Source organism: Acipenser ruthenus, chromosome 5 (assembly GCF_902713425.1).
Source record: "Acipenser ruthenus chromosome 5, fAciRut3.2 maternal haplotype, whole genome shotgun sequence".
In the NCBI taxonomy this organism is placed as follows: Eukaryota; Metazoa; Chordata; class Actinopteri; order Acipenseriformes; family Acipenseridae; genus Acipenser; species Acipenser ruthenus.
This window is the reverse complement of record NC_081193.1, coordinates 21,248,800-21,267,754: the sequence shown is the minus strand read 5'-3', so window position 1 is coordinate 21,267,754 and position 18,955 is coordinate 21,248,800. Positions and strand designations below refer to the sequence as shown.

Genomic DNA, 18,955 nt, shown 5'->3' with positions numbered 1-18,955 from the left:
AATTTAGTGCCCAATTATTATCTGTATCCTCGGCTCACCGCTCGCAACCCCCCCGCCGACTCGGGAAACGGCGGCTGGAACACGCGTCCTCTGAAACGTGCTCCTGCCAAGCCGTCATTTTCCGCACTGCAGATCCACAGCAATGCCACCAGACCTATAGTGCCGGAGGACAACACAGATCTGGCGGCTCCACTGCAGAACCACAGGCGCCCTATCGGCCACAGGGGTCGCTGATGCGCGGTGAGCAGTGGATTCCCCTGCCGACCTAAGCCCTCCCTACCCGGGCAGCGCTCAGCCAATTGTGCGCCGCCCCCTAGGAACTCCCGGTCACGGTCGGCTGTGACATAGCCTGGATTCGAACCTGCGATCTCCAGGCTATAGGGCACATCCTGCACTCCGCGCGGAGTGCCTTTACTGGATGCGCCACTCGGGAGCCCCCTTTCTTGGCCTTTCTCCATTTGCAGTTCCAAGTACTCTTTCTGTATACTTTGTTTTTGGTCCCTTTTAAACACTCTGTAAAGTGCCTTTTTTCACTGAATATTTTTTTAATTGATCTATTAAACCATTTTGGCCATTTTGTTTTAGATTTAGATTTGTCTACTTTTGGGATATAATTGTTTTGCGCCTCTAGTACTACATTTAAAAAAAAAAAACAGCCATCCTTTTTCTGTGGATGTTTTCTCTATTTTACTCCAACCTACTTCTGTTAGTCTCTGTTTCATACCTTCATAGTCTGCTTTTCTAAAATTGTAAACATTAGCTTTAGTTATTTTATTTATTTGTTTATTTAGCAGACACCTTTATTCAAGGCGACTTACAGAGACTAGGGTGTGTGAACTATGCATCAGCTGCAGAGTCACTTACAACTACGTCTCACCCGAAAGGCGGAGCACAAGGAGGTTAAGTGACTTGCTCAGGGTCACACAATGAGTCAGTGGCTGAGGTGGGATTTGAACCGGGGACCTCCTGGTTACAAGCCCTTTTCTTTAACCACTGGACCACACAGCCTCCTTATTACTTTTGGGGTTTTAAAAATCACTTCAAATGAGACCATGTTGTAGTCTGAGTTTGCCAATGGTTCTCTCACCTCTGTTGTAGTTATTCTGTCTTTGTTATTTGAAAAGACTAAATCAAGGCATGCTTCCCCTCTAGTCGGTGCCTTGACAAATTGCGTTAGGAAGCATTTGTCATTTCCACCATTTCAGTTTTGTCCATTGTGCTCCCCACTGGGTTTTCCCATTTTATATGGGGGAAGTTGAAATCCCCCATTAGCCCTTTGCAGTCCATTTATTAAGTGCATGTCAGGCGTGTCAGGTCCAATTTATGTTCACACGCACAGTTAATTTTAGATGCGCTGTTTAAAAGTATTTTTTTTCCACAGTCAAACGGGTTTAAAAGGCCCTGCATATCAACAAAGCACTCACTAGGCATCTCCAGCCCCGCCCCACCCTTTCGTTCGCTATAGCTTTCACATATGTTAAGAAATAAATAATAATAATAATAATAATAATAATAGTCGTACATACCGATCGATCATCTCCTGATCACTCGTTTTATCACCAAACTCCTCAATAATGCGATGCAAGTCATTATTACTATAACATCTCAAAAAAGCTCTGCAAATGTCCGTGTTATTCTCTGTGTGCTGATTCAGTAACAGGCAGCTTGTTTCCTTATGGCCGCCCCTATCTGATGCCAGGGGCAAGTATGACTATTCATGAGATACGCCCCTTTTTTTTTTTGTCGGCTTGTCTCGGCTCCTGTCGCTTCCACTCGGCCATTGAATGGTTTTCTCGGCTTTTTCTGGCGAAAAACGACTAGAAACCCGTTTTTTGCGTTTTTTTTTTTTTTTTTCTGATGATGTCGGGGTCCGACGTTGGACCGGATAGGAATAATTGCAATGTCGGACCAGGTCCGACATAGGACCGCAAAGGGTTAGTATGGCTTATCCTTTGCTACATGCATTTCTAATGTCATTGTATAACAGATTATTTTGCTCGGCGTCTGAATTTGGCGGTCTATAGCATGCTCCAATTATTGTGCCCTTTGAATTTTTGTCCATTACTCTGACCCATATTGATTCTGCGTTGTTTTCTGGGCTTCAAGACTATTTCTTATGTGTAGCGCTACCCCTCCGCCTCTTCTGTCCTGCCTGTCTTTCCTATACAGTGTATACCCACTAATATTATATTCGTCTCCATCACTCTCAGACAACCAAGTTTCTATAACACCTATCACATTGTAGTTAGTTGTTAGTGTAGTAGCTTCAAGTTCTAGTTTCTGAGACTTCTAGCATTTAGATAAATACATTTAATGGCTGACTTATCTGAGTTGTTGCCTTTGTTTTGATGTGGTCTCCCTTCTGGTTTTTTTGTTTTCTTCCCCCTGCCTTTCTAGTTTAAATGCTTCTGAACCTCCTCAAGTATCCTTTCTCTGAGTAGCTTTGTTCCCTTTTTGTTTAAGTGCAGTCCGTCCCGCCTATATAGATAGCCCTTGTTGTAGAATGTGCTCCAATGTTCAAGAAAGACAAAGCCTCCCTGTGTGTACCACCTTTCCAATGCAAAACAGAGTTCCATGTTTACTGTGTCCCACACAGTTCTCTCACAAGCTTTTGGCCATTTAACTCCAGGTTTGTGCCTGTTGAGGTTTTTTTCTCTCTTACACTGGTTCATCTGACCGGGTTCACAAGGATCATTAGCTTCATCACTAGTTGTGTTTATGCATGTCCTCCCCTCATCTATGACAGGGGTGCTGATATCCTGAGAACTGTGGTTTGTTCCTGTCATTGGATTTCATTCGACTGACTTGACTGACTTCGTAAGAAGTACTGATCAATGCGAGGCCCTTGTCCCTTCTCCCTCAAGCATTTAATTCTCCCTTGATGAATCTTCAAAACCCTGTCTATTGTCGGCTTGCTCCAGCCGCAGACACAAACCATGTCTTTGCTAACTGCAGATCTTGAACTAGTCTTTTGTGAAGTACTCTCCATACTCATATCCGTTTCCATTCCTAAGTCGTTAACCATGTTGTCCAACGTTGAGTCATCTTCCACCCCCACTCTCGCAGACTAGGGGTATTTTTTATTTAATTTCTTAGAAGTTTTGGGCGGGTGTCTCCAGCATCCTATTTACCTTTGAAAACACAGAGCTGGATACTGCCGACAAGGGTAGCTAACCCTTGACAGCCCCAATGTGGTCGCTTTCCTCCTGTCAGCTGTCTCTCCAGGCTGTCACAAGATCTTTCCCTTGTTGCCAGCTGCATTTTTCACAGCAGTCACTGGACGTATCCAGAATCCTGGTGAATATATTCTTCTGTTCTTCTGTAGAAATAAGCTCACAATGATACCTTTAAGTATTTAACATGCAAAAGGAATGGCAGTTATATTGCCATTTTGAATTGCTGTTTGTATTTCTGCACACATATTATATAATTCTCTAATGGCAATGAAAGGCCATCCTTTATGGGAGTTAACATAATAACAGTGTTGAAGGGACTTCAAAGGCATGCTTGCAAATGACTATGGCAATCGTGTAATGTTGTTGGCAGGCAACCATAAAGAAAGGGCAGCGAATACAAACAGGGCACGCAAGATTGGCAGGTTTGAGTCTACTCTCCTAACGCAGGACCTCTAAGATAATAGACCCTGTCAATAGACCCTGTCAATTTACTGTGTCATTTAAATTGGCAGGCAACGTGGGTGGAGGCAGAGTGACATTTTTGGCTTTGAGTCATTGGCTCGAGATGATGGTACCTTGTTAGCAGAAACAGGTTGTAGGCTTGTGTCTGGAAAAGTGATGGTATTCTGATTGGTCACTACTATACTTCACAACCAATCAGATTTTTTAACAGACTTTTAAAATCTAATATATAGACAGTGGTCAGTTTGACTTGCCATAAGTTCTACTTGCACAGTAGTCAAAGCTGAAACTCTTGCAGCCCTCAACTCTTATTTACAGCTTTTGCAGTTGCCAGGTAACAATCCATCTAGTGACATTTAACAATCTATAAATCAACCTGCAAAAAAATAACTCCTCTGGTAAAATGCAGGTCACACAATCTTGCTTTTCTGTTGTTTCTTCAGAAGCACAGCCCCTTTGGGTTTGCAAATGCTCTGATATTTCATCTCCCTCGTCGTATTTATACTGGTAAGACATCCTGCAACCTTGCCACTTACAATCCAGCGGTACCTACCTCTCTAATGCTTGTTGCCATGTATCTTATCAAAAGTTCTCAGATTTGACATGATTTTATGCCACATAGTACCAGCGCAACAGCAAAGTACTTCTTTTCTGCAGTCTTCTTTTCATAATATTTTTTCAAAAGAATCCCTACGTCCATGCTTTCCATAGTGCAAAAAATATTAGGTGATGAAATCCCATTAAAAAACATGTTGGCTTCAATGGGCACAAAATCTTGACTCTTGAATGTACAGTAGCAGTGAAAATCAGACTGTAGATGCAAGCTGCATCATAGCGCATAGGATTATGCAAACTATATTGCCATTTCATGCTTTTGTGCAGCTCTCCTTGGCTGGAAAAAGCCCTGCCTGTGGAAACTGATAACAGTGTATTTTTAAATAATGGTTCTGTTTTATTACCAATGAGAAAAAAATACAGTAAATATGAATTATATTGTAGAGGCAGCTGAGATCATTTTTCAAATACTGTATGAATACAGTATAGAACCAATCGTTGCAAACAAAACAAAACAAAAATACTGTAGCTAACCTCTTCGAAACTACTCACAGGTATCTAATATGACCCAGTGCATATTTTCTTTAGATTTTTGGTACATTGGTAGTTTTAATTCATGCTTTTACTTAACCCTTTGCAACTACTTTCTTCTGATTTCAATGGGCATTGTTGACTGGAAATGTGTTTTGTATGTTTGTTCGTGAAAATGACACCTAAAGTAAGTTTAAATCCTGAAACATGTGTAAATAGCATCACAGAGCAGGAACAGCTTCTATAGAAAACTGGTCTTTGTCATCTGCATAACTTCAGTAAATCTCCTTTCCAATCCCAATCCATTGGTACACACACAAATCTAAATATTGCAAAATATTATTCTTGTCCAGACTTTTTTTGTGTGTGTGACCGGTACTTTGTATAATCATATAAAGTCTGGCAATTTCAGTTCTTCATAGTGGAGGAATAGAACATTAACAGAAACAATTTTAGAATAATTGTGCTAACAATTATGATGTTAACTAAAGATTTAGCATCACTGACATGGGAGAAAATCAGTCCTGGAAAGCTAGTTTATCTGAATACTACTAGTACTAGGCAGGCAGCTAGTTTTAGTGTTACACACACTGGCTTTTTTTCCATAGATACTAGCCCTACAGAAAATTGTGCCATTCTGTGCTGAATGCTTAGTGAATGCTCAGCTCTTAAGTGGTGTAGTCAGTCAAATACTAATGCACCCTTAATAAATATTTTAATAACATTTTCACCCAAACCAGCATCAAAAGGCATCACAAAAACAATACAGAGCTATGGAGTTATTTTATGGAAAACAATCTCGCAGGTAAAAACAGAAATGTTAAAGGCACTAGTTTTTTTCATGGGAAACATACAAGCTGTGCAAGCAGTTCTTCGGTGAATGCTGCAGTTTTCTTGCGACACCAATGGAACCAGCGCTATACGTAAAGCTAAAAACAGATGGACAATAGGATTATAATTACCCATAAATGAAAAAATCTGATCAGAAATCAGATACATACAAAATCAGATCAGTGTTCTACTACTGTACATCATCGTTAACTTGAAAAACAATCAATCATCAACATAGGCACTAGTTTTGTCAACTGACCTTTCAACCTTGGTTTAATGTAATAACTGTACTACATCAAAAATATTGGGATGACTTAGTGGCATACTAGCATTATTTATAGGGGTATTTGCTTGAAAAACTGCATACATTCATCCAGAGGAAACAAAAACATTATTATTTATTTATTTGGCAGATGCCTTTATCCAAAGCTAGAAAAAAAAAACGTAATCTTCAAATCTGCAGGATGGATGATCTGTGGACTAGGATTTATACTCTCGTGGCTGGTTTCACAGACCCAGATTATAAGTACATAAGAAAGGTTACAAACGAGAGGAGGCCATTTGGCCCACCTTGCTCGTTAGTAGCTTATTGATCCTAGAATCTCATCAAGTAGCTTCTAGAAGGATCCCAGGGTATCAACTTCAACAACATTACGGGGGAGTTGTTTCCAGACTCCCACAATTCTCTGTGTAAAAGAGTGCCTCTATTTTCTGTTCTAAATGCCCCTTTATCTAATCTACATTTGTGACCCCTGGTCCTTTCTTTTTTTCAGGTCAAAAAAGTCCCCTAGGTCGACATTGTCAATACCTTTTACAATTTGGAATGCTTGAATCAGATCACCGCGTAGTCTTCTTTGTTCAAGACTGAATAGATTCAATTATTTTAGCCTGTCTGCATATGACATGCCTTTTAAACCAGGACTAATCCTGGTTGCTTTTCTTTACCCTCTTTCTAGAGCAGCAATATCCTCAACTGAACACAATATTCTAGATGAGGTCTTACTAATGCATTGTAAAGTTTTAACATTAATTCCCTTGATTTAAATTCAACACTTTTCACAATATATCCGAGCATCTTGTTGGCCCTTTTTTTTTTTACAGCTTCCCCACGTTGTCTAGGTGCAGACATTTCTGAGACAACATAAACTCCTAGGTCTTTTTTCATAGATTCCTTCTTCAATTTCAGTATCTCCCATATGGTATTTTTATAATGGACATTTTTATTGCCTGCGCGCAGTACCTTAGACTTTTCTATATTAAATGTAATTTGCCATGTGTCTGCCCAGTTCTGAATGCTTTCTAGATCATTTTGAATGACCTTTGCTGCTGCAACGGTGTTTGCCACTCCTATTTTTGTGTCGTCTGCAAATTTAACAAGTTTGCTTACTATACCGGAATGTAAGTCATTAATGTAGATTAGGAAGAGCACAGGACCTAATAATGATCCCTGTGGTACTACACTGGTTACCTCACTCCATTTTGTGGTTTCTCCTCTAATGAGTACTTTCTGTTTTCTACATGTTAACCACTCCCTAATCCATGTGCATGCATTTCCTTGAATCACTACTGCGTTCAGTTTGAGAATTAATCTTTTATGCGGTACTTTGTCAAAAGCTTTCTGGAAATCTAAATAAACCATGTCATATAATTTGCAATTATCCATTGTCGATGTTGCATCCTCAAAAAAATCAAGCAGGTTAGTTAGACACGATCTCTTTCCTAAACCCATGCTGACTGTCTCCCAGGATACTGTTACCATATAGGTAATTTTCCATTTTAGATCTTATTATAGTTTCCATAAGTTAACATATAGTAAAAGTCAGACTTATTGGTCTGTAGTTACCTTGTTCGGTTTTGTCTCCATTTTTGTGGATCGGTATTACGTTTGCAATTCTGCAGTCTGTCGGTACAACCCCTGTCTCAAGAGACTGTTGCATGATCTTAGTTGGCGGTTTGTAAATAACTTCATTCATTCCTTTGGAGTAGTATTGGGAGGATCTCATCTGGCCCAGGGGATTTGTTTATCTCTAATCTTATCTGTAATCTTGGACCACCCAATGTTCATTTAGGTAAGGTAGTCCAAGACTATTGCTAATTGGGATCTGTGAAATCAGCTCGAGAAGCTAGAAGCTAGAAGCTGTTTTCAGAATATTTACTTACCCTCTGAAAGAAAAAAAGTTATTCTTCACAGTTCCATAAACCTACCGTTCATAAAATGTATTGTTTCCTTTATGTTCATTCCAAAATCCCTATCTCAACTTGTCATTTCAAGTTAACGTAGGATTCCCGTGCCAAAATGTGACTTAGACCAAACGCACGCCTCCAGTGACTGGTGATTTGTAAACAAAGTACATTAAATATGTCATATTGTAGAACCTTTTAATTAGCCTAACAGACCTGCAAGGGACAATCCATGTGACATGGTAGTACAAGAAAATGTGTCCCTCAGGAGTTTTGATCCTAAAATATCCTCCCTTTACAGCAGAGTGCTTGTGTGTAACAGAAAATACACAGTAAATACAAAGGAGTACTCATTGACTCATTCTGCACATTGAATTAGGAATAAAGTACTATAGCTACTATACAGTATACATTGTCAAACTATTCAAATACAGACAACAACCCTAACCACTAACATGTAACCATAGTAAAATGTTTTATTGCAGGTGGTTTTTTGAAAGTGGCATTAGTTGTGCTTGTCCAGTAAAGAAGTGTGAATGATTATGAATGGGCTCTCCATCATGGGGCAGCCATTCACCAAAGAGTAAGTAAGTAAAGGTGGTCCCATATTTATAAAGCATTAGCTGGAGCACAAAAAAAATTAACATTTATGCCATCAAGCTGACAGGCTGCAAAACAACACCTTTCGTGAAGGTTTACCTTGAGCTAAGAATATTCAATGCATTTTTAATGTTGCCATTTTGGATCACAGGTAGGTCCCAAGCAGAGCGGTTACTATCCCACAGGTAGATGCCCTCGACTAAAGCAAACATTCAAGTTCTGGAAACATTAAAACACAAGATACTCACTGGTTCAAGGAGATTCTATTCTTGGATCGACACATCACAAATAGTAATTGTGTGAGGAACACAATCTCCACGACTCCAGCCTCTAACTAACAAAGAAGTAAAGACTTAACAATGCAGAGAATTAATACAATCAATATATCACTCTTAAACACAAGTGGAGCTTATTTTAAATAGGTCTAAACTTTGTCATATTCTTCAGTCCCCAAAATAAAAGCATTTCATTTTACCCAGTTGGGTATTTTTCATCAGAACCCAAATAAAATCTATTTAAATGATATGAAGAGTAATTACAAATTAAATTGAAAATATTAAGTTTGTAAGATTTGGAAAATTGTTATCATTAAAAATCTTTTGTTAAAATACTGTAATCCAAAAACAAATCATTGCTTTGTTAGAAGTATAACGGTTTGACTACAACATCAAATGGAGAGTTAAGCAAACAAGAAGGATGACTCCAACTGTGCAATAGTAAAGCAACCCATTATAATACATTTCAGATTCCATTAACAAAAAAGTAGTGTGTTGTCTTTAATTAGCTCATTTAAACTAAAGTATCCACTGTACATTAAAGGCTTAGATGGGAAACGGCAACCTTTTCATTTTGTAAGTCATTTTGTGCTCTCCTGCATGTTGCCATGGAGAGTGATACTGTCCGCAATTCTTTGACTAAAAAAGTAAGGCGAAGTGGAAGGAAGGTTGATTGTTGACAAACTTCTGAGCACCAGCGGTGTAGTGCTAAATTGTATAGTGCCGGAGCCCTGCCAAAACTTGTCAGACGTGACGTCACAATCGGGGTAAAAATCTCATATTCCAAACCTAATTTCCATTTCTGCAAGTCCATTTTAAATAAAGAAAACATATGCAGCACTAATTATTTGAGACTACTTACATTAGTAATAAATTGACTACACACATTTTACCAACAGAAAACACACAACACAACTTCCATTAAATTAAGCAGCAAGGAAAATCCAAAAAACAAAAAAAAGCCCAACAGGGTACCATATATATACAATAGTTTTAGTCTCCTTCAACTTTAGTGTTAGCAACAATAGTCTGCAAACTTCAAATAAATTATTTAAGATGCTAGAAGAGTATATTCAGAAGTTCAGATTTTACAACTGCTTATTAAATTCACTGCATAACATAAAAAAAGCTGTAATGATATTTTAAAAGTAAAGCAAACACTGAAACTATTGAAAATGATAGGCTACTCACCGAAAATGAAGCATCACAACAATTTTCCACAGTGGGTCCAGTGCGTCGTTCACAGTAGGTGTAGCCACTCTTGTCCTTGTGTCTTCAGCTGAGTGGTGACTTTGCAACCAATTAGCAACGTAAGTTGTGGGATCCCATTCTGTAAGGGGTGGTCCATGCAGTCTTACAAACATAAGTGCAGATACCCGACTGATTGGGATTGGAGATTATTAGATTAATGTGGCTAAATCCGCGCTCACAATCTGCAGAGCTGCATGGAATTAGTTTTGTACAATTCAGCAAAGGTTGTAATTCTTGTGGAACTCGTTGCCAAACTTCGTTGACATCATCTCTGTATGCGTTTATCACACTAGTAGATGGCAAAATTAAAGTGGGCACACAACCGACATGGTTCGAAATGAACTTGCTACCCATCTCGTGCTTAAAAAATGACCAATCTTTGAAATTTGCACTTCTAGTTCAGAAGCGCACTCTGCAAGTTGCCTCTGATTTTGAGGAGATCTATTATAAACTGAATAAAGTTTGTCCATAAATGAATGAAAATGGTTCACTCCACCAACTTCTGAGAACGAGTCACCCACCGCCTGTTCTAACCTATGGTTTAAACAGTGCCAAACAATAATAATTGGGTACTACTCCAAAAGTCTGATTTGTTACTACGCATAACACTGGCGCCATCCCTAGTGAAGGCCACAAGGTGTTGTTTCAGATACGAGTCATCAAAACCATGTTTATCTAGACATTTAAGTAGATGTTTAACAATTGTGTTAGCTTTTTGATCTGGAAGTTCAATGAGATCTAAAAACATGAAATGTGGTTCAAGTTTTTTATCACTTTCACATCTAAGGTACACAATCAGTGCTGTTTTGCTACTAAGGCTGGTTGACTCATCTATAAGTATTGAAAGCTTGCCATTTATGTTGTGAATGTGTTTACAAAATTTTCTTCCTCATCTCAAATGCAATGTGGTAGATCATTTCCAAAGCACTATATCTGGAATGCAGCCCAAATCATTTTCATTTTGTAGTGCCAGCAAACCAAAGTGAACTGAAAAAGGTCTGTTGTTTTTGTGCCAAATAATACGCTGCACGAGGATTTTAAAACAAGCACTCCAGTTTGATCCATTCATTAGAGAGTCTAAATCCCTTACTTTAAGATGGAAAGATGTGCAACAGCTTAACAAACGTTGCACCCCAGTTTTCCATTTTTGCAGTCTATCTATGGATTGGCCTCCTGTTTTCTCCTCCACATTTCCTCCATCCACACATCAGCGCATGGGTACAGCAGACTTGGATCAGGCCCTGCAGATGTCAAAGGCTCCTCATTTTCAGCTGAAGCCGCTGAATTCGAAGTCGTCTGTGTCTCGTTTCCAGTTGAATTTATTTCAGTATTGCTGGTGTCAGTGTCTTTGTCGTCTGCTGTTCCAGGACATTTCTTCTTTAACAAAGGTAGTAATAGTTTTTTGTTTAGCAGCCATTGCTGTTTTCTGTCCACCCACCACGATTCAACCGGCACTAGCAAAACCTCGTGACACAAACTGAAGAAGGGTCATGCATTCGAACTGTTGAAGTCGCGACGTACCTAGTGTGTCCAGGGTGCATTCAAAAGTGAATTTTGGGTCGTCATTATTTTGAACAAAGCTATAAAGCCTATAAAGCAGGGGGGTGATATTGCTAGCATCTTGCTACATCCCCCAGCTCCAATCACACACATCTATAGATACATATTCATCTTCACTACCTCTTAAACCATGTGGGACTACAGTCTCAATTGTAGACATATCTTTGTGATGCACTGCATGTTTGTAGATTCCAAGCTGTTTTCTCAGTGAGGAATGTGACACCAATGAAACAACCCCCCTTACACATCACAGATCATTATATTGTATATCAATAAATACTATTACTCACAGTCATTGTTGGCTGAACTATAATTCTAAAAAAGGTACCATTACTTCTGGTTTCACAGGTTGTAAAACTTGTAAGGGTTGCCACCTGAACAAATCTTATATATTATGCAATAAAGTGAGCATGGGTGAAGAAAAAATGAAACGCATTAAATGTTCTATAAAATAAATGAATCTTTGTTATAGCGGACATGTACTTGGTTTGTTACACTTCAATGAAACTGGGCACTGCCAAAACAAATGACTGAAACACTACCATATGCTGGAAACTACACTGGAAAAAATCTTAATAAATTGTGGTTCAGGTGATTATATATTTTTAAAAAATTGCTTTCAGGTGCCTTTCTCCCTTCTAAAAATTAAAGCAAGGTGAATGCAATATCACTAACAATTTGAAAATGGTTCTGAGTTTACCTTTGTTGTGTTACAGAATGACTAAAGCAGACTCAGGCTAAGCGTACAAACCTTAAACGTTCTTTCATTTAGATGGTAAGTTCATGTCAGCTCCTTGATTCATTCGTGTATGTATGTTTCATTACTAGAACTCCTCTAACTAACATTGCACATGTCATTTTTAGAACTGTTTATTAATGCTTTCATCAGACTAGAAGTAGTACAGTATTAGCAGGTGCAAATAATGCTACTCTGAAGCTTAATGAGCTGTGACAATGGACATTTAAAAAAACAAAATATGTAACCATCCTAACAGTTCACCTAATAAAGACACAAAATTGCCTTCTTATGCTTCCATACAAAGTGACATTACGCTGCCCTGATAATACCTGCATGGTTGCATTACTTATCCCTTTAGCTGCACTGTAATCTGACACAATCTTAATACTGAGGCTAAATGAAAACACCAAACACTGCATCTCACAATTCACTAAATGGTTGAAGTGCTCTGAGACATTTTTTAAAAATGTTTAATTTCTATTTCTCCCAGGGAAAAGTGAGAAACCTATTATGAATGATGGAAAGATCTAGGTCAAGTTTTAAAATCCCCAGCAACATGAGACCTAGAGCTTATCACAAAAAAGCATTAAGGGCTTTCTTGTAAATTCAGATCTGCCTTGCTTCAGTGTTTACCATTCTTAATTGCGATTTTACATAATGGTTTCCTTGGGGCGCTGTGCACTGAAGCCAATAGGTAAAGCATTCTGTACGTAAACCTGTGCAGCACTTAAATGCTTAAAGTAACTTTAAACCTTGTAGGCCTGTTACTCAAATATTGACCACACAAGTACCAACTTGTACTTTCATAAACAAATCATTTTTATTGTAGTTCAAAAACTGTATTTTTTAAATCATCTCAACCTTATTGTATAGTTGGACAACACAAGTAAGAATTCTACAGCTGTCTAAGCTGGTTTCCACTGCTATGGGTATGCTTCTTCAAACAAAGCCTGACCATTTTAAATTGCGTCCAGCCATACTTTTGTTTGAATTGGCTTCTTTAAAATAAAGTTAGAATGATATGCTTTGTTTGCCTAATTTATTTTGACAGTAAAAGGGTTTTGTTATAATAAAAATCATACAAGTCTATGAAATAACAATTCAACCAACACAAAAGGCAGAAACTGCTGTAAAATCCAGACCCAGGCATCCTTGTTAAACAGTTTCTAGTGCTGCCCTGATTTGAACTTCAACAAGCTTGTACATTTCAGGATTTATGTATCTAAATATTGGATCATTCTAAATGTCACACGTTAATCCGAATGTAGTCCAAGTCAAATTACAATGTAATCATTATTATCAGATCACCATCATTAAATCATTATTGAGAGTAATCAGATTGAGGCAACCCACTAAAACATCTTTTCTGAAAAAAGACCTCTTGATCAGTTGTTTTTCTTTTTAAAATCTGAACGGAATTTGTCCAACAAGCTCAGATGTTTTTTTTTAATCTATCTTTAATAGTGTGGGTTTTAGAAGTTGTCATCTTAAAAGAAAGGTATTATAAACTATATGTGACACCTTTGTCTTTTGATTCTCTTATTTCCCTGTATTTAGCAATATACAGTAACCAATGTAATAGCAGGTAATGAAACCAAAATTGGTGGTTAAAAGGTAAATGTAAATTTTGATATTATCTTTTTTTATCCATTTGAAAATATATAAGTAATATATGCAATAAATAAGTAATATATGCACATTGTTCTTATGGTAAAGCAACACTGTGTTCTCATTTAGGTTTCCAATATTTCAGTTGCTATTCAAGTAAAGAGTTAAACAGCAATCAATATTACAATCACTGAAACTTCAACAGAGCACGGTACATGGAGTACAGACTGCATATCAGCAGCATTAGGACACAGTCACATGTCTTAAGTAGCTGACCTTAATTCTAAAAGCTTTATAGCCATTAACATCATTTTGAATAAAACTAAAATGTAAAATTGACATTAACTGCTCAATTATCTGTAATAATGCAAATGAAACAATTTTTCACTTTTATATTCTACACAATATATTCCTGAATCTTTTGGAACAAAACTAGGTCTGTTGTTGAAAAGTTACAAATTGATTACGTATTATTCTTTCTATTTTAGTCTGGGATCCATTTCCCAATAGGGCCTTAGTTGCGTACTTCGTATTAATTTATACAATATATATTTTTTGTAAAGCAATCCCTGAGAAATATGAATATTACTGCTGTGAACTAAAAAGTGGTGCCTAACTTATGGACCAGAAAACAACAAACATAGAGTTATTGTACGACAACAATGTGCTAGATGCTGCTATTCCAAAGTATGTCCTTTTGACCTCTGGTGACTAGACATATCAACAAATCTGATTGTGACTTACACCATAGAAAATGATATCCATGTGAAGAAAATCTTACATATTTGGTGCCATTTATGTAAAAAACTAAAAAACCCAAAAAACAGAGTTATAGCCCCATATGTGACCTCACCTCTGCTCTAAAGCTTCCTCACATGGGGAAGACGGGTATAAACGTTATCTCAAAACTGAATCCACAACAGTGATTTCCATGTTTCTTAGGGATTTTGCTAAACAAATATATGTTGTATAAAGAATACCATATGGAGAGTAAAACCTACTTTCAGTTTTAGCTCCTGGACCATTTACAAAGGTTTGTTTGTTTTCTTAGAAGTGTATTAGACCCAGGACACCCTTTTTAAGGAGGCAATATAGATGGAGTGCATATCTAAACTCATATATAGTGCTAACCAGCGCATTTCTCAATAACTGTCAACAGCCTTCGCACTCAGGTTTACCAACTTTTGCAAGTTATCATAAATATCAACCTTAAAATCGGGACTCCAAAATCGAACATATGATTTTGAAAGCATTCTTGCAAAGCGTTAACATAAGAATATTTGCGTCTGTTGACTCTAACAGGTGATTTGTTGATTTCCCTCTGCAAAATTCCATGTCACATTCAAGCAACGCTAGCTGCCAGCTGTGTAGATCGGCCTATAAGCTCCAAGTCCGTATGAACGTAACCTGCAGGGCAACATCATGGCAGGATTCTAGTGAAAATACTAGCGATGCTGCACCTGCTGTTGCCAGCCAAGAATGTTTTAAAAGTGTTGATAAAACATCTGACAACCCTCCTTCCACAAATATCAGTCCATCTACCAAGTTCAAATCAAGCACAAAAGGTAAAAAACCTAAAGTGTGCTCTGGGATACTTTTCTGGAAATGTCTGATCCAAGGCTTTCAGACACTATTAATGTTTACATTTTAATAAGGTATTTTTTCTATTGTATTTGAGACTGTGGGCATCTCTAAAGCCACACCTCTGCACATGTAGGAATGCGTTTATTTTTATTATTTGTTTGCTTGTTTATTTTACAATAGTAGCATTAATTAAACACTTATTCGTCATGTGAAAACTGTATCTGCCTTTTTTCTATAAGGCTGATGGAAAGGCATGAGATATCAATGGGTCCAGATAAGATATCATATCAGAAAAACTACACCTGGCAGTCTGTGGATGCGTTAAATGAACCAGTTGAGTCAGCGACTGAATGCTTTGCAACAGTCAAGGTTCCATACTTTGATTTTAGACTAAAGCACAGAAATAGCAACAGAGAAGCAGCTGCTGCTTTTCATAAAATATGTCACAAGTTAGTTTACATTATTTATTAACAGTAAAAATATATAGTCTATTTAGAATTAACAATAAGGCAGGAGCAACTCGCTAGTTAAGCATAAAAGGATGGTAATGTAGCTCCTGTCAAATCCAGGTTCCTTGCGGTTACAAATATTTATTAAGACACTAATTACACTAATAAAAAAATGTATTAAAACCTATGAATGTAATAAAAAGTGATGCAAGTGCAAAAATGTACAGTACAGGTAGGCTACATTACTGCAAGGTTTACTGAGTTTCAGTTTCAGTTGTATTTTCAACACTCTCCTCCTCAACTACAGAAACACCAGCTTTTTTGAAGCAACGTTGCATTGTTTGCTGACTGACAGGGCTCCAAGCATGCTTTACCAAGCGACAGCATCTAACAGAGACATTTTATTTACATTTACATTTACATATTTTCGTACTGATGCTTATCGCTTTTCTCTTTCCAGCCATTCTTGCTTGCTGTTGCAGTCAGTGCTGTTTATTCAAACTGTAAACCCGACACTGCGTACAAGGATTAAATAGCCATGGTACAGTACAGGGGTAATCGCTCAGTAACAAGGTGCAAACAGCTGATTGATCGATCTGTTAAGATTTTACTACATTAAAGTGTTGCCTTTTTATTGAAATCTATGTGAATGGCAAGGTGACAAGGTGAAAACAGCTGATTGGTGGATTAGTAAGAGCGATTACTACAGTATAAGCAGTGTGTTTGTTATTTCAATCTATGTGAATGGCACATAACGAGATCCCAACAGCTGAGTTTGCCCGAAATATACGCCATGCTTAACACGGTATAAACAATGCCTTTGTTATTGAAATCAATGGGAATGGCAAATGGCAAACACTATTTATCCGAAATAAATGGCTGCCCACAACAACCCTGGACAGTGTAAGTGATGGATACTGTATTACACTTTTGAGTATACTATTGTGTGGTTTTATTGGATTTCTATGCTTTTAGTCAGAACTTAAGGTTAAGTTTCTCAAGATGGTAGAAGGCAGTGCAGATGTCCGTGTTTTATACAGTAGTATAAAGCAATGCTATACAGACCATCAGTTAAGCATGCAGTCTATATCTACGATACAGTTATGATAGCATCTCAGACAGGCTTCATAAAGGTAAATATGTGCTTCATAAAAATTACTTTATTATACATAAAAGGATTATTGAGAATCAGAGGCAGAGTCAAAATAAATGTCTTGTAAATATGTTTAAATATAAAGCAAATTCAAAAATTGTTGAGATACTTGTGTTGGAATATTGTTTCAAAATTGTATAATGCAACAAAAATAATAAATTAAACCGTCGATGCATGGCCGAAGGTTTCTTACTCAGAATTTACCCTTTCTCAGTATTCACAACGCTTCGAGGGAACGCCGGTGCTAACTAGGTCCACGTAATCTTGGCACACACCAAATCACAAAGCAATTGTTTCTTTCAACTGTTCTTTATCAAACCTTTTAGCAAGTACTGGTACCCTACTATTGGCCTTGGGTTCGCTAATATGGCACAATTCATCCCCAAAACACCCCTATAACAAACACCTGTTTTACATGTTCCCTTCAACAACTGACATAACTGTTTTACAAAATTCTACATTTAAAATATATTCATATTCAATAGATGTGTTGCATTGTACCATCCCCTTTGAACCCCCCTTGCAACCCCCTATGACGCCCCACAGTTTGAGAACTTCTGCTCTAAACATCAAAACTTTGAACCTCCTCTCTTCATATGATGTATGTTTTACTAAGAACTCTCTGTGTGAAATGTAACCAACACACAATTCTTTCCTTATGCAGTCAAGTAACTTATGTGATTTCTTCTTTTTTTTCTCTGTACAATAAAAACAATATAAATCTTACAGAGTGAGTCTGGGTTACTCTGGTACAGCTTTCAGATGCCGTTATTAAATCTCATCTTTAGGTGACCGGAGCTAATGTATTAAAATCATGACTTCTTTGTTATCTAGCACAGCCAATCAAATAGCAGTTTCTCTACCGCAACCCATTACAAACTCTCAATACCTGCATGTTTCTTCTTCACATATACATATTTTTATGTTACCACCGCCACCCCCCCCCCCCCCCCAAAAAAAATACCATTTAAATGAATACTTGTTTATAGTTTGTCTTTACTTCGATGCAACTGTGTGCATATTTATAATTCTAATGGGAAAACCCAATTAAGCTGCTTGCTAGTATTGCAACTTTAGTATTGCAATGCCCAGTACAAATCCCACTTAATTTGTGAAATCCATATCATTGCAATTTTCATTATTATGCTGTATTTGTGGGAATTCATCTGGCAGTGAAGACCTTTATGGTGTTGCTGTTCAGTGCGTCTGTAAAATGAAAAGCAATACCATAAAACAGAGAAATGGCACACTAAAGCCTTCAACACCAGGCAAATAATACGATAAGAGAAGCAATGAGAAGTTCTCTCCTATAAATGTTGGCACTAGCATTACCATCCCTGTGCCCGAGTTGGATAGTGGGAGAGGAGATCCAAAAAATACATTAGTTGTTATTATGGAAGTTGTACATGGCACCTTCATGTGGGAACTATGGTATCCTGAAGCAGTTGTACATGAGAGCCCAGTTTAACCCTTGCACACAGAATCATTAGAAAACATGACAAATAAAGTAATTACTTTGAGGGGCGCAGCGACCTTACAGTCTCTTGGCTCTGGCAAGCAGTGGAAATGTAACCAAAGGTTTACTGTGCAGCTCAAAATGCCTAGCAGTACTCCTTGCTGTAACAAATAAAAGGCTAATGAAAACAGCAATGTTTGTCTGGGTATCGGGTATGTAATATAGTTATCAATGAAAGTTCCTCACCAATCGAATTACCATTAATTTCACTACTGAATCTTTTTTTAAATCAAATGTTGACGCAAATGTTCTGCTTTTTTTCAATATTATTATATTGAATGAGTTCCAATTATCATGCATGTGGCTGGGACACAATGACAACTTATATTAAATAATAAATACAGTATTGTTTGAATGTGTTTGAATGCTATATCAATCAAATCAAAAGTTGAAAAAACGTACTGATTTTTGATATTTGTTATTGTATTTTTCTAAGTGGTTGTTTAGCATTATTGTGTTTGTGTTATGATGGTAATTATTGTTA

General features: G+C 37.5%; 1 protein-coding gene across 5 annotated transcripts in view; it reads right to left on the bottom strand.

Moving 5' to 3' along the window:
* The window catches only part of LOC117403285 (regulator of G-protein signaling 7), a 181,761-nt gene that overhangs the window by 160,519 nt on the left and 2,287 nt on the right, over window positions 1-18,955 (bottom strand). The window lies entirely within an intron of this gene.